General features: G+C 42.5%; 1 long non-coding RNA gene across 2 annotated transcripts; it reads left to right on the top strand.

The window, feature by feature from the left end:
- The first annotated feature begins 5,094 nt into the window (after positions 1–5,094).
- On the top strand, positions 5,095–6,968 carry LOC118567292. 2 transcript variants are annotated; one of them, XR_004933576.1, is made up of 3 exons: positions 5,095–5,231; positions 5,446–5,728; positions 5,844–6,968. It is a non-coding gene; the product is annotated as an uncharacterized LOC118567292 (long non-coding RNA). The 2 variants fall into 2 exon arrangements; XR_004933575.1 differs by having other exon boundaries at positions 5,095–5,300.
- The last annotated feature ends 7,220 nt before the right edge of the window (positions 6,969–14,188 follow it).

The raw sequence follows: 14,188 nt of genomic DNA, 5'->3' as shown, positions 1-14,188 counted from the left end.
CGACATCAAGTAGTGAACAGGTAAGAGTATTTTGGTGGCCGACATGTTAATAATGAAGCGCCTGCTACCATGACAGCATATAGGCTATCATGGTAGCAGGCGCTAACATGATAGCCTGCTACCAGGATAGCTTACTCAAAAACATTTCAAATGAGACAAACATTAAACATATACCGATCCCTGGACGGTGATTACAAACAAAAAAAACGGCCGATGACGCCATGACCGCCGCGCAGGAAGAAAAAAAACAAAGCTTACCGTTCGATCAACTCGGCCCCTTTTCTCGTCTTTTTAAGCCCTCGACACTCAAGCCATCGTTTGAGCTGAAGGTTGGTGTGTTCTTCGACAGTGCGGCCAGTAATCCGTGCGCCTGGAACATCGTCTTGGGAAAGTTTAACGGCTGCAAAGTCGGTCATATCGCTGGTTCTGTTGCGCGTGTAATAGCTGGTTGCTACGGATGTTCTCTACCTGTATGCCCTACCTAAGCGGCAAGGGGCGTTGCTCTTGAGACGGTGACGTCACGTGCGCGGTATGCCATTCTGATGACACAGCCACAGAGGAGAGAGAGCCAGTGGGGACAGCCCCTTCCTTCTCTCACCAGGGGGTCCCCTGCTGGTGATAAAAACTTTCCTCCCACAGAAAAAGACCCCCACTTCTCCAGACCTCTTCAGCAGCTGCACTGATCATCTCTCCAGGACAAGGGAGAGGGCCTGAACCATGGGGCCATATGGCCTCATCTGCTGGAACATCTGAAAGATTGCCTGGACCAACAACACTTGATCCAGGGTCTGCTAGACCCGACTGCCTGCTTCAGCAGAGGACCTGACTGAATCCGGACAAACAACATGTCCAGGCAAATACAGAGCTAAGTTGCAGTCCTAACTTCACAATCAGATGCAGGGACAAAGATCCTGCATGCGAAACAGCTCTGTGCCTATCTGTCACAAACATTAAATAACTTTAAACAGTGTATAATTGCACAACAAAGCCTACACATGAGCTAGAATGGCGCAGTCCAGATCTAAATCCAATTGAGAATTTTTGGCAAGACTTGAAAACTAACTTTCAAAGACACTCTGCATTCAATCTGACAGAAACTGAGCTTTTGTTTCCAAAAAAGTATGGACACAGATTTTTAGTGTCCACATGTGCTAAGTGGGCAGATATGCATGACATGAGAAATGGTCCTGCAAAGTTTTGACTCAGGGGCGCTATATACAAATGCTCTCTGCACTTTTTCCGATTTGTGTTTAAAAAGAATTTTACATATCCGCTTTTTTATATCATGTGTACTTTTCCATAACATAAGATCCAAATAAAATACTTTAAAAGATTGTGGTTAGAACAAGACAAAATGTGAAAAAGTTGAATAAGAAAGAGTACTTTTTCAAGGAATTATGGGATGTCTGGTGACAGTTGCCATTTACTTTCCATCATTCCTCACCCTTTTCCTCTCTTTTCTCACGTTCTTCTACAAATAAACTGTTCCTCTACAAATAAACTGTTCCTCTGAGAGAGCCTCTTGTAGATACAAAACTCTTCAGACACAAATTGGGATTGAATGGGGACACACACATGCACACAAACATAACGATGCAGTCAGTTTACCAGCTGCAAGATGGTGTCCCATATTGATCCTTGTGCAAAGAAAATAGATGCAGGGAGAGTCATGAAAGACTAGAATGAATTGACACCATTGTTTCAAGCTTGTAAAAATAAACCCTGGGGTGCAAAGACAGATAACTTCCTCCAATTATGCTCAGACATGCAACCCATCCTCACCTTACACAAAAAGATTGCTTCCATGAGGCAGGTAGGATTCCTTCAGAAGTGGAAATGTGCGAGGAGATGCATTTGGAGATGACAGGAGGAGGTACCACCAGTCAGATCAGTGAATTTTAAAGAGTCCCTTTGCTAAATGTATGCATCTAAAATGACAGCTGTTCCCTAAGTAACACATGCCACCCTTTAATCACAGAAATATATTGTCATGCAGTGTTTGTTATTGTTTTTATTGTGGATTGTAATATATTTCCGGGGAACAGCTAGCTAAAAAAGGCAGAAAGCAATGTGTTCCAACCTGAGTGTAGCAGGAACTTTGTTATGGAAACAAAATTTTCAGCAACTAGATCATGTTGTTACTGGGGGGCTGACAGTGGGGTGGGGGGCTTGTTGCGCTTCTTCATTAATTTCCACAATTGCACGGAGACACTGATCATTACATCTCTTGTCCAGGGATATCTGGAAATCTGTTTAGACAGAAAAAAAAGAGTAGATTTGGCAGATGAACACATGAAGATAGATTTTGTTTAAAATGAAAACAGCCTAGAATTCCTTTTCAATTTCCTTTGTGTTGTACATCAGATTGAGTAATTGAGCCTTGCAACAGTATTCAAACTTCTTCAACTGTCCTACATTTTATTGTGTTATGTATTTAGTTACAACTTTTGCCAATAAATAAATAAATCAGCAAAGTACATTTATATTCGACCCACCCTTGAGTGAATACTTTAAAGAACAAACTTTTTTGAAAAAAAGACTTCAAAAGTTTTTTCCAAGTCTCAGTTGACCTGAGCACCTTAGCTTTTTTCATCTGCATAGTTTGTTTTTGTGGCAAAACTTCAATATACTTTTTTATCATTAAAGTTTATGGTAACAACCTGACAAAACGTGAAAAAGTTCAAGGTGCTTTTGTAAATACTTTTGTAAGGCATTGTAATGAGCCATGCTTGGGAAGGACAATGTGTGAGACACACAGCTGGGAATACCTGCCTTCAACAGCCCTGATATGAAGTGACATATCCTTGAAAGGCTTGCTGCTTTTATCTGATTATGTTTTAAATATCGAGCTTAGCAAAGGACTGCCCACATAAAAAAAGAGAGCTCAGAAGCTCGGAGGTACTCACGAGCATTTATAGAAGATTTTCGACATTCTTTGTCCTTTTGGGTTTTTTTTTAACGATGGTTTTTATGATGTTTGAAGTTGTGTAGACAGGTTGTATTGATACAAAGATAGATGTAGATAGAAAGCTGTGTAGCATTTTCCTATTATCCAGCAACTTTCAAGCAGAGCTTGAAGACTAAAAATAAAAAAAAAATTGTAAAATATGGTTCAACTTCTATATAATATTACAATTGTTTTAGCATTTGAATTCTATTCAGTGTAATTTAAAAATACTTCATATTCATATTTTGCAGGTGTTGTGGAGGAGGATGGCTGTGGGCAGAAAGGATCTTCTGTAGAGATCTGTCTTACAGTGGATCTGAAGAAACCTCTGATAGAATACAGAGCCAGCCTTCTTTATAAGCTTGTTGAGCATTTTAAGTCACTGGTTCTGATGCTGCTATCCATAGAGATGATGACATAACAAATCTCTCTCCACAACAGACTTATAGAACATCTGCAGCATCGTGCTACAAACCCTGAAGGACCTAAGCTTCTTCAGGAAGTACAGTCTGCTCTGTCCCTTCTTATAAACTGCTTCACAGTTTCTAGTCCAGTCTGCTGTTGAGGTGAACACAAAAATATTTATACTCCACCACCTCCACTTGTTTTCCCATGACAGAAACATTGTCTGATGTATGCCCTGTTTCGGTCATTGTGATGGCAAGCCACACAGGGTAAGAACACACCCTACAACAATTTGCTTTCTCTTTAATTCACTTTAGTTATTACTTTAAATATTCCTTCATTGTATCTCTTAGTTTATTCCTTTTTTACCTTACAATGTTTATATGGAGTGCACACATATTAACACTGCAAGGTCAATTCAGATTATTATGTTGTACTAATACTCTTTTCTTTGTTTGAGTTACTTTGGTGTTTGGCTTCCCCTTCCGGGTGGGAGAAGGCGTGTCTAAGGCGTGGCTGATCACTGAAGTGCAGCTGATGGCCTCATTGGACTGAACCAAGTGCCTTTTGCCAAGTGGGGGAGTCTTAGGGGGTGTTTAGGTTTATTTCATTTGAGTTAGTAGTTATGTGGCAGCCATTTTGTTTTCCCCTATTGTATGTGTCTATGGTTTAGCTAAACTATTATTTAAGGGAACTTGTTTGTCATTTCATTAGGTCAGTTTTGTTTGTGTCTGTCTGTGTTCAGTATTTTCAGTTGACCTCTTTTAATGGCATGCCAGTTTAATTCCTGACTTTGTTAAATATTTTTGTGCTTTGGGTAAATAAAACCCCCTTTTTGAATCCAACACCTGTGTCCTCCACTATGTACTGCTTGGTCCCTCGACAGTCATATTGAAGATGAGATAATTGTTTCCATACCATCCTACAAAGTGGTCCACCAGCTCTCTGTACTCAGCTTCTTGTCCATCTCTGATTCATCCGACACTGCAGAATTATCTGAGTATCTCTGTAGATGACAGAAGTCGGACTTGTACTGGAAGTCTGAAGTGTACAGAGTGAAAAGGAATGGTGAGAGTACAGTCCCCTGTGGTACTCCTGTGTTGCTGACTACCTGGTTAGACACACACTGCTTCAGTCTCACAAACTATGGTCTGTTTGTTAAGTAGTCATAGATCCAGGTGATTGTTGACTTGAGTTTTCTGGAGTTTCCCACAAAGCAAACCAGGCTGAAGGGTGTTACAGTTTTTTTGGATTGCTTACACATTAAAGTTAAAAGTAGTACACTATTAGCAAAACCTTACACTTAAGAAGCAAAACATCAGCCCATATTTGCACAACTATAAGCACATTGTCAACCTCACATTTGATGCAAAACTCTACACAGTGATTTGCAAAACACTAAACACACTTAACATACATTACACACAAAATTCTATTATGAAGTCACTTCCTTGCAATACCAAAGCACTGACTGTCAAATTACCGCACCTTCCAACCAATTGATTCAACACAGTCATCAGGTATGCAAACACTTGTTTGCTTAATTGTAGACACACCAAACAGGTGTATAAGCACTATAAAAAGCAGCAGGAGTTCATCGGTCTTCAAGCACAATGGAAAGACGAGGTGGAGGACGAGGTTGAGGACGAGGTGGAGGAGGAGGAGGACATGGACAAGCAGGAGGAGAAGGACAAGGAGGAAGGGGAGGAAGAGGAATCAACAGAGGAGGAATCAACGGAAGAGGAAGAGATGGAGGCCATGATGGAGGAAGAGGAAGACAAGAACGTGCTCAAAGAGGACCGAATCTGACAAATGAGATCCGCGCAACACTGGTTGACCACGTTGTCAACCACGGCCTGACGCTGAGGGAGGCTGGACTGTGAGTACATCCAAATCTAAGCCGATACACAGTGACAAGTGTGATAAGAACATTTCGACTGGAAAATAGGTATTGTAAAAATATCCTCATATCAAAAACATCTGCACAGTTTCAGCAACTGTTTACAGTACTGTATTCTATGCACTATCAGCACTTCTGTTACCTTTTCCTGTGAAATTACTGTACTATTGTTTACTGTTTTTTTTCTACATAGGATTGAGGGTCAGGAACGACGAGGGGGAAGGCCTCCTATGTTCACAGAACAGCAAGAGAGGGAGATAGTAAACATGGTTTTGGCCAACAATGCTATAACCCTCAATCAGCTCCAAGCTAACATTGTCAATAACCAGGTCGGTTTCAACAATAGCTATCAGGTCTCAACATCAACACTGGCACGCATCCTAATAAAAAACCATATTCAAATGAAGAAAATTTATCGAGTGCCTTTCGAGCGCAATTCCGAAAGGGTGAAACGACTGCGGCATGATTATGCAGAGGTATGTATTCACCTAAGCATTGTGATCTTGCATACTGTCTCATAATCTTTTACTGTACTGTAATATGTATACTAGAGCTACACTGAACACAATTTTGCCTGACACTGTTCTTCAGAGAGTTTTACAAATGGATGGAGAGGAGATCCAGCATGAGTTCATTTACGTAGATGAGGCTGGGTTCAACCTGACGAGAACACGAAGGAGGGGAAGAAACATCATTGGCCACAGGGCTATAGTCAATGTCCCAGGGCAACGTGGGGGTAATATAACACTCTGTGCAGCCATTACACAGAATGGGGTCCTCCACCGCCATGCCCATGTGGGCCCTTACAACACAGCACTCATACTTACATTCTTGGACCAATTGCACAACATAACAGCAGCAAATCAAATCGATCATATGCAATACATTGTTGTCTGGGACAATGTGTCTTTCCACCGCTCTGCTCTGGTTCAGAACTGGTTTCAGCAACATCCGCATTTCACCGTCCTATATCTTCCACCATACTCTCCATTTCTCAACCCTATAGAAGAGTTTTTCTCGGCAAGGCGGTGGAAGGTATATGATCTCCATCTCCAGGCCGAGGTACCCCTCATCCAAGCCATGAAGGAGGCCTGTGACCAGATGGAGGTAGCAGCAATGCAAGGATGGATTCGTCATTCAAGACGTTTCTTTCCAAGGTGTCTTGCTAATGACAACATTGCCTGCGATGTTGATGAAATTCTCTGGCCAGATCCAGCTAGGCGAAGAGACAATGTCTAGTTTTTGTTTTGTTTTGTTTTTTACAGTAAACTTACAGTACAATACGTAAAGTGACATTTTGTTACAGTATTATGAATCTCCATGTCAACATTTTGGGCGTGTTGAGAAATAAATGAGTTTCTTCAGTCTGCAACATTGGTCTTGTGTAGTGTTTGGTGAATTTACATTATATTTGTACTTTGTTGATGGTAGCCAACTCTAATCATAGGGAAGTAGAAGTGCTAAAAGTGTTTTAGGTTTATCACAGCAGAGTGTAACTCGTGCAAACAGAGTATAGTAATGTGAAACGTGTGTTTCATATGGTAACAAAGTGTGGTTTTTAAACAGAAGTGTATAGTTTTTACAAGAGTGTTTAATTATGCAAAGGATCTGTAGTGTTTTGCTAATTGGGTGTGTGGTTGTGCTAATTGTGTGTAGTGTTTTGAAAACACGGGCCCTGTTTTGACAATCGTGCTTAAGCAATCCAAAAAAACTGTAAATGCATACGATAAATCAAAAAACATGATCCTCACAGTGCTGCCTGCTTTGTCCAGATGACAATGGGTGTGTTGAAGCAGGTGTATAATGGTATCTTCAACTCCAACTCAATGGCAATAAGCAAACTGCAGGGGGCCCTGATATGTGCTTATCTGCTTACAGGTGGACCAACAGAAATCTCTCCCAGACCTTCATGATGTGGGATGTCTAGGCAACAGGTCTATAGTCATTAATGACTGGAGGATGAGTTTTCTTCGGTACCAGAACAAGGCAGGATCTCTTCCTCAACAATGGAACCTTCTCTTGGGTCAGGCCAAGTTTGAAGAGATGTTGCAGAATCCCACAGAGCTGCTCACAACAGACCTTCAGGACTCTGGGGCTGATATCATCTGGACCTGCAGCCTTGTTCCGGTTCAGTCTTTCCAGCTGCCTTTTCACCTGACTTCTAGATACAGAAAAGTGGGAAGGGGAGGCAAAGGAGCAACAGCATCTCCAGATCTGGTTAAAAGCAAACTTGCTAAAGCAGAATAATCCATGACTGAGGTGGAACATCTGAGGTTTGACAGGAAAGTTTTGGGTCAGATGAGGGTGGGATGTCTGTTTGGCTGGGGACAGGAGAGGATGATGATGAGCTTGTTCCTGAACAGAACCTATTGAAGAATGTCTTTAGCTCATTGGCTCTGTCCAGACTTCCATCTATACAATCCTCCTTTTGCTTGAAGCCTGTGATCTTCTTCATCCCTGAACACACATCTCTGATATTGTTCCTCTGTAGTTTATTGTCCAGCTTATTCCTGTGTTTCTCCTTGCTATCTTTAATCTTGACTTTGAACTGCTTCTGTATACTCCACAATGACTCCCTTTTTCACTCCCTAATTGCTCTTTTTTTCTAGTATTACCATTTCCTTTAGCTCACCATTGATCCAGGGTTTATTATTAGGGAACCATCTCACTGTTCTGGTGGGGATGGTGTTGTCCACACTGAAGTTTATGTAGTCAGTCACATAAACTCCATGTGGCTGGAAAAGAGAAGTCCAATCAGTTGCTTCAAAACAACCCTGTAGGGCTTCTTCGGCTTTCTGTCACCACTTTCTAACAGTCATCTTCCTAATAGGTAGTCTCTTAACAAGAGATTTATATTGAGAGCAGAGAAAAACAAGATTGGGATTGGATTTCCCCAGAAGAGGTCTTGGTTGGGAGATGTATTCTTGACATTGGTATTAAACAAATTTAATGTCTTGTTTTTCCAGGTGAATCACCTGACAAACTGATGAAACAGCAGTGTTTAAGAGAGCGGGACATTATTAAAACCATCAGATATTGCACACAAATGCATTGGGATTAGGATTGTGTCTGTATCCTGGCAACAACTGAACCGATAACCTCACATACATTATCAGCAACAGCTGAGGGTGGAATGTAAACAGCTGCCAAAATAACACTGGTGAACTCTCTTGGTAAATAATGTGGACGGAAACTTACTGCCAAGAGTTCAATGCCTGGACTGCAGAAACAACACTTCACAGCAAAATATCCATGACACCATCTGCCATTCACAAGCAACTGCTAATCCACCTCCTTTCCTTTTCCCCACTGCTCTTTAAATCCCTGTATGCTTCCTATTGTCAGGAAGCCGGGCAAAGAAACGCTGGAGTTGGGGATATAATCATGCAGCCGTGTCTCTGTAAAACACATTACACTTCATTACATATACTCCTTTTGACTCCTTGTCAGGACTTGATGTTCGTCCATTTTTTTAGCTAATAATCTCATGTTGCCCAGTATGATGGATGGAAGAGATGGTTTGAATGTCCTCCTTCTCTGTCCTCTTTGCTCCTGCTCTACATCCATGGCACCTCATTTTCAAATATTCTGGGATTTCTGGCTTCAGTTGTGGCATTATTTCTGTCATGGTTTTCAGGTGACGAGTCCACATGCAGATACGAACGGGAGGCAATGCACAGTTTTAAGATATTTTATTTGGAAAACAGGCAGGTCTACGGACGGAACTACAGGTGAATCGGCTGGGTCAGAACGTCACGGCTGGAAAGTCTGCAAGAGAGAGTGAGTGAGTACTCTGAAGGAAGAACCCGGAGAATTGCTAGAAGTAGCGCTGCTTACCATTAGGCTGGGCGGACCTAACCGGGAAGAAGTAGCGTCAGGAGAACTCTATGATACTACTCTGCTGGAGATAGGCGGCTAGTGGCTGAGGGCGGCTGATGTAGCTGGCGAGGAATCCTGAGCGAGCCTCATCGGCAACGGTTGACAGATGGATTGACCAGAGTGAACACAGAACCAACAGAACCCGGGAGAGGGGATCTCAGGCCTCGCTGGGTAGCTTCCAGGAAGTATGAGGGGAGCGCCAGAGCAAAATCTGAGCAGGCAGGTTCCGCTGGTCTGTTTCTTCGGACGAGACGTCAAGACAGGTGAGTGCATCCAAGCACCAAAATCTGAAGCAACAGAGAGGTTCAAAAATTAATCCAAAAATGAAGAGTAACAAAAAACTCACAAGCTGGTCTCCGAGAGTTGGGACTGAGGCCACGTCGTACCACGACTGGTTAAGGCTCCGGCGTCTTCCATCTGTCAGCGCTCTGCTTAAGACGCCAGAGGAAGCCGCCTGCAACGAGCAGCAGGTGTGGACCACGCCTCCTCAGCCAACTAGACACACCTGAGGAGTAGAGTTAGAGCAGCCAAAACACAGAGAACCCTGACAATTTCAGCTTTTCCAATGACAATCAGCTGCTCTACGTTGTAAACCACTCTGTTGCTATGGTTATGCATCATAGAAAATAGGTAAATATAAAATATGGTGCCAAAAATCCGTCCAAATCAAATGTATTCAGAACAAGAAGCAACAGTTGTCCATAAAAAGCTATTTTTCCTCCAAAAAGGTTGGAATGAAAGGTTTTTTAAAAAAAAACTAAATGAAAAGTACAGAGCTACGCCAACGTGCTACCACTATGAGCGGTGCAGTTCTAGAAAGCATTATGCATCTCAACAAATGTCCAAAAGTTAAAAAGTATGAGCATTAATCCCTCCAGCAGCACAGCATGGAATGCCAGAGGGAAAAAACATCTAAAAGCTATTTTCATCTACAAATGGAGGAATTAAAAGTTTCCAAAAGATTATACAAGAATGGGAGTAACTGCTAAGTATGACTAATATGCTTCATGTATAACTCTTTGTGTTTTACAGTTGTTTATTAAATGGCTTTATTTGTATACCGTATGACTACAAAAAACTCTCAGCCATACGTTGAGCACACCACTGGGTTTGGAGATAATTCAGCTATCAGGGTAGCCTAGATGGATTTTGTTTTTGAGTACCAAGGAGGTGCAATTGAACCACTCAAACCTACTTATCTCAACATATGTGCTATGTACAGTAGGTGCCCCAGAACCAACATTGGAATCTGTTAATTTGTTCATACTTCATTTTATAAAGACATTTGAGCCCATGTTTCCTTTTTCAACATTGATTAATTTCTTTGAGGCGTACAGACATTAATTTGCATTCTCATGGTCACACCACAGCAGTTTGATCAGGTTAAGGTCTGAACTTTGACTGGAATGCTATAGCAACTATATTTTAGCTTTGCTGTCATGCGTCTCCAGCTGAGTGGACGCTGGTGAGTTATTGCTGCCGCTGCTCAGTGGTAAGTTTATTTACTAAATAGACTTGGCAATCTCCTCAGTCGAGAGCTAGTTTCGTATCTTACTCATATAATCACACATAATCTACATCTGAACCGCTACCCCATGTTTGTCGGTGTCAAAGAAATATACAGTCAAGCCTACCAGCTGCACTTTCCACTCAGCTCTACGACCCCATCCAGATATAGCTTAAACAATGTGATTGTGATCAAGAAAAAGCTACAGGTTTTCACGCGGTTTTCACCAAACGGGTGCATCTCTGGAGGATCTGGTGGACCCAGGAGAGCCGATGCCATCATTCTGATTTTCATGGTAAATAAAGCCCTGTGACTTGTTCGATAAAATCCTAGTCTGCCATGTTGAGTGAAGCAAGCAAGGAAGATGTCACCATTCATGTATGTGAGTCAAGTGACCAACGTCAGGCAATCCAGGTGAAAAATTTACCTGGCATTTATATGGAAGATAAATTAAAGACAGAAAAGTAAAAAGAAAACAAATATTTGACTTAGTTGGAAGATAAGACACTAAATAAAATAAATAAAAAAATACCGTCACGATCCTCAGTCTTGTGTTGGACTTTGCCTATTTGGTTCATTCCCTCAGTTATTATTTCTAGTGTTCTATCTATTTACTAGTTCCTTGTATCCTGCTTCTGTTAGATTTCTGTTTACCTCCCTGTCTGCCCTGCCATCTTTCCTCCGTCACTTTCTTTGCTGGCACCTGTCACTTTAATTATTGATTTATTGTCTTCACCTGTGCTTTTGATTTCTCCTTTGTCCTCCTGTATTTAAAGCCACCTGTCTCCATTCACCAATTGTCAGATCCTCCATTGTGATCAATCCTTGTTCCTTCATTGTGTTCCCCAGTTTTGGCTTTCCTGCTCTGTACTATTTTGGACTTTGTGTTCATTTTATCATTAAATTATCGTCACTTCATCATGCTGCTTCTCGGCAGGGACAGGGAAGATGGATTTGATGGGAAGATGGATGGAGCCAAATACAGGGCAATCTGGGAAGAAAACCTGTTGGAGTCTACAAAAGACTTGAGACTGGGACGGAGGTTCACCTTGAAGCAGGACAACAACCCTAAGCATAAACCCAGGACTACAATGGAATGGCTTAAAACAAAACATATTCATGTGTCCAGACCATGAAATCATGAAACTGTGGCAATATCTGAAAACCGCTGTTCACAAACCCTCTCCTTCTAATCTGACTTAGCTTGAGCTGTTTTGCAAAGAAGAATGGGCAAAAATTTCAGTCACTAGATGTGCAAAGCTTGAAGAGACATGCCCTAAAAGACATGCAGCATTTTCCAGTTTATTTGTAAAAAAATAAAATAAACAATGTATCATTTTCTTTTTACTTTACAGTTGTATATACCACTTTGTGTTGGTCTTTCACCTAAAATTCCAATAAAATATATTTATGTTTGTGGTTGTAATGTGATATAATGTGGATAAGTTCAAGGAGGAATTAATACTTTTGCAAGCCACTGTAATTAAGTACATCAACTACCTTACTCTATTTCGTACCATGTGCTGTTTTGGCCTTGAGGAGACAAAAGCTATGTCGCATATGTGGCCTGGTTTCACACCCTGTAAAACAATGAAAAGGCTTGCCACCATGAAAAAAATCATCAGTGACACCACATATTTTGGAGAAGAGGCATGATATATCTAAATGTAGTATATAAAAATTTATCACAAAACAGGCTGAAATAATTGACAAAGACATTTTTATAAAATGTGAGTGAAAGTTTGGTTGCCTCCAATTTATGCCTGTTTTGTGGTTGCCATGAGATGGATGACTGAGTATTTGCACAGACATATAAGGATTTATATTTTTAATTTAATCAATATGAAATATATAACATTTTCCTTGGATATAACATAGCCTTCAAATCATGAACTAATATTACTAACGAATTTCTTATACTGCGCAAACTGTAAGGAACGGGAAAACGGACCCAAGAATCAACTCAGAACAGGTCAGTGGAAAGTTTAACAGGCTCTATATTTAGCAGCTGAGTGTGCTGCTGGTGACGCGCAGCTCACTCACAAGCTGGTAACCTCCTGTGATAGAGACAACGGGTTAGTGATCAGCATAAAGTGTAATGCCTGGGGTCAAGAGCCCGAATTCAACCGTACACAGAGCCGTGGATTAAGGAGGTTTTATTGCCACAAAGAAGGTTGGATGGAACAGTGACAGGACCGGGCCGAAGCTGACTGGAGATGGTGGAGCTGAAGCGGGCAGAACGAAACGCTGGAGCGCTGACAGACCGGGCCTGATGAGCTCCGGAGCCGGGTCCGAGGCGTGCTTGAGGAAGTGGGACAGGTGATGCGTCGGAGCAGGGACCAGGACGTGAAGAAGGACTGTGGCTGTGGTGCGTCAGGGTGAAAGCCAGGATGTGCTGGTGGATCGAGACAGGAGGGGAGACTGGAACACAAAGTTGAGAGGTGAGTGGGTGGCAAGATCCACTAAGCTGGGATGGCGTGAGGTAGCAGACTGGCTGGCGAGGAGTACAAAGGCTGGAGAGCGTGAGGGAAGCTGGACGTCTGGTAATCGAGGGAGTGGATGGTCTTGGAGATCAGAACGAACCGGCAAAGACAGACTGAAAGAGGAGTGCTTAAATAGGGATGGCCTGACAGGAGTAATTAGAGCAGGGAATTAGTTGCAGGTGACGGTGATCAGTGGGGAGGAGGTGATCAGGCGAAAGACTGAGCTAGAATCATTACATAAAGAGGAGAATGGTCGACAGGGAGTGAAGCTGAATCACTAACCTGTTGAGAGCTGGAGGTCCGGCTGCCGACTGGGTCTGCGGGGCGTAAGCCGTGGGGCGGCAGCCGGGCTGATGGTCCACTGGAACTCTCCTGGTGTGATCCAGAGAATGTCCAGGATAATCACTAATACACACCAGGTCCACACAGCGTTTCAAAAAAGGGGAAATCCAAAGGCAGGTCCAGGTCCAATCCAGGGTTCGTTAACGTCCGGGCTCGTAGGTACAAAGGGGTCAGACAGGCTCGGTAATCCAGGTACAGGCAAAAAACAGGTCATCCAAAAACTGGTCAAGGTCGGGAAACGGAAACAGGCAATCAGGCAATCAGGCAATGCTGGAAGGTACTCAGGTTTGTTGGCAGGAGACGATCTGGCGCTGGTGGTTTGTTTGACGGTGGTTTATAAGGAGGTGGAACCAGGTGAAGCTGGTGAAGGTTGATTGCAGGTGGAGTGGAGCTGAGGTAGGTGTACTGAGTGAAGGAAACCCCAACCCCAGCGCCAGGATCATCACAGCAAACAAGAAGATTCTTCTTCGTCTTCTCAAACAAAAACATAGGCGCAGAGAGAAGCATGATGGCCGTACGTGTGACATGGAGTCAAACTACGGAGGAGCAACTCGAAGGCAGAGCGTTTTGTTCTAGTAAGCCTCATATTTAACAGTGAGCATCGACACTTCGGTCTTTTAATCTTCTACTGTTGACATTTGCCTTCCGGGTGGACAAGTCCGAGTAGCGCCATCTCTCTACGGGGCTGAGTCCGACGTGTGGTTTTTGATCGCACTGTGTGAGCA

Source organism: Fundulus heteroclitus, chromosome 20 (genome assembly GCF_011125445.2).
Source record: "Fundulus heteroclitus isolate FHET01 chromosome 20, MU-UCD_Fhet_4.1, whole genome shotgun sequence".
Taxonomy (NCBI): domain Eukaryota; kingdom Metazoa; phylum Chordata; class Actinopteri; order Cyprinodontiformes; family Fundulidae; genus Fundulus; species Fundulus heteroclitus.
Note: the sequence above shows the minus strand (reverse complement) of the source record. Positions and strands in the feature narration are given on the sequence as shown.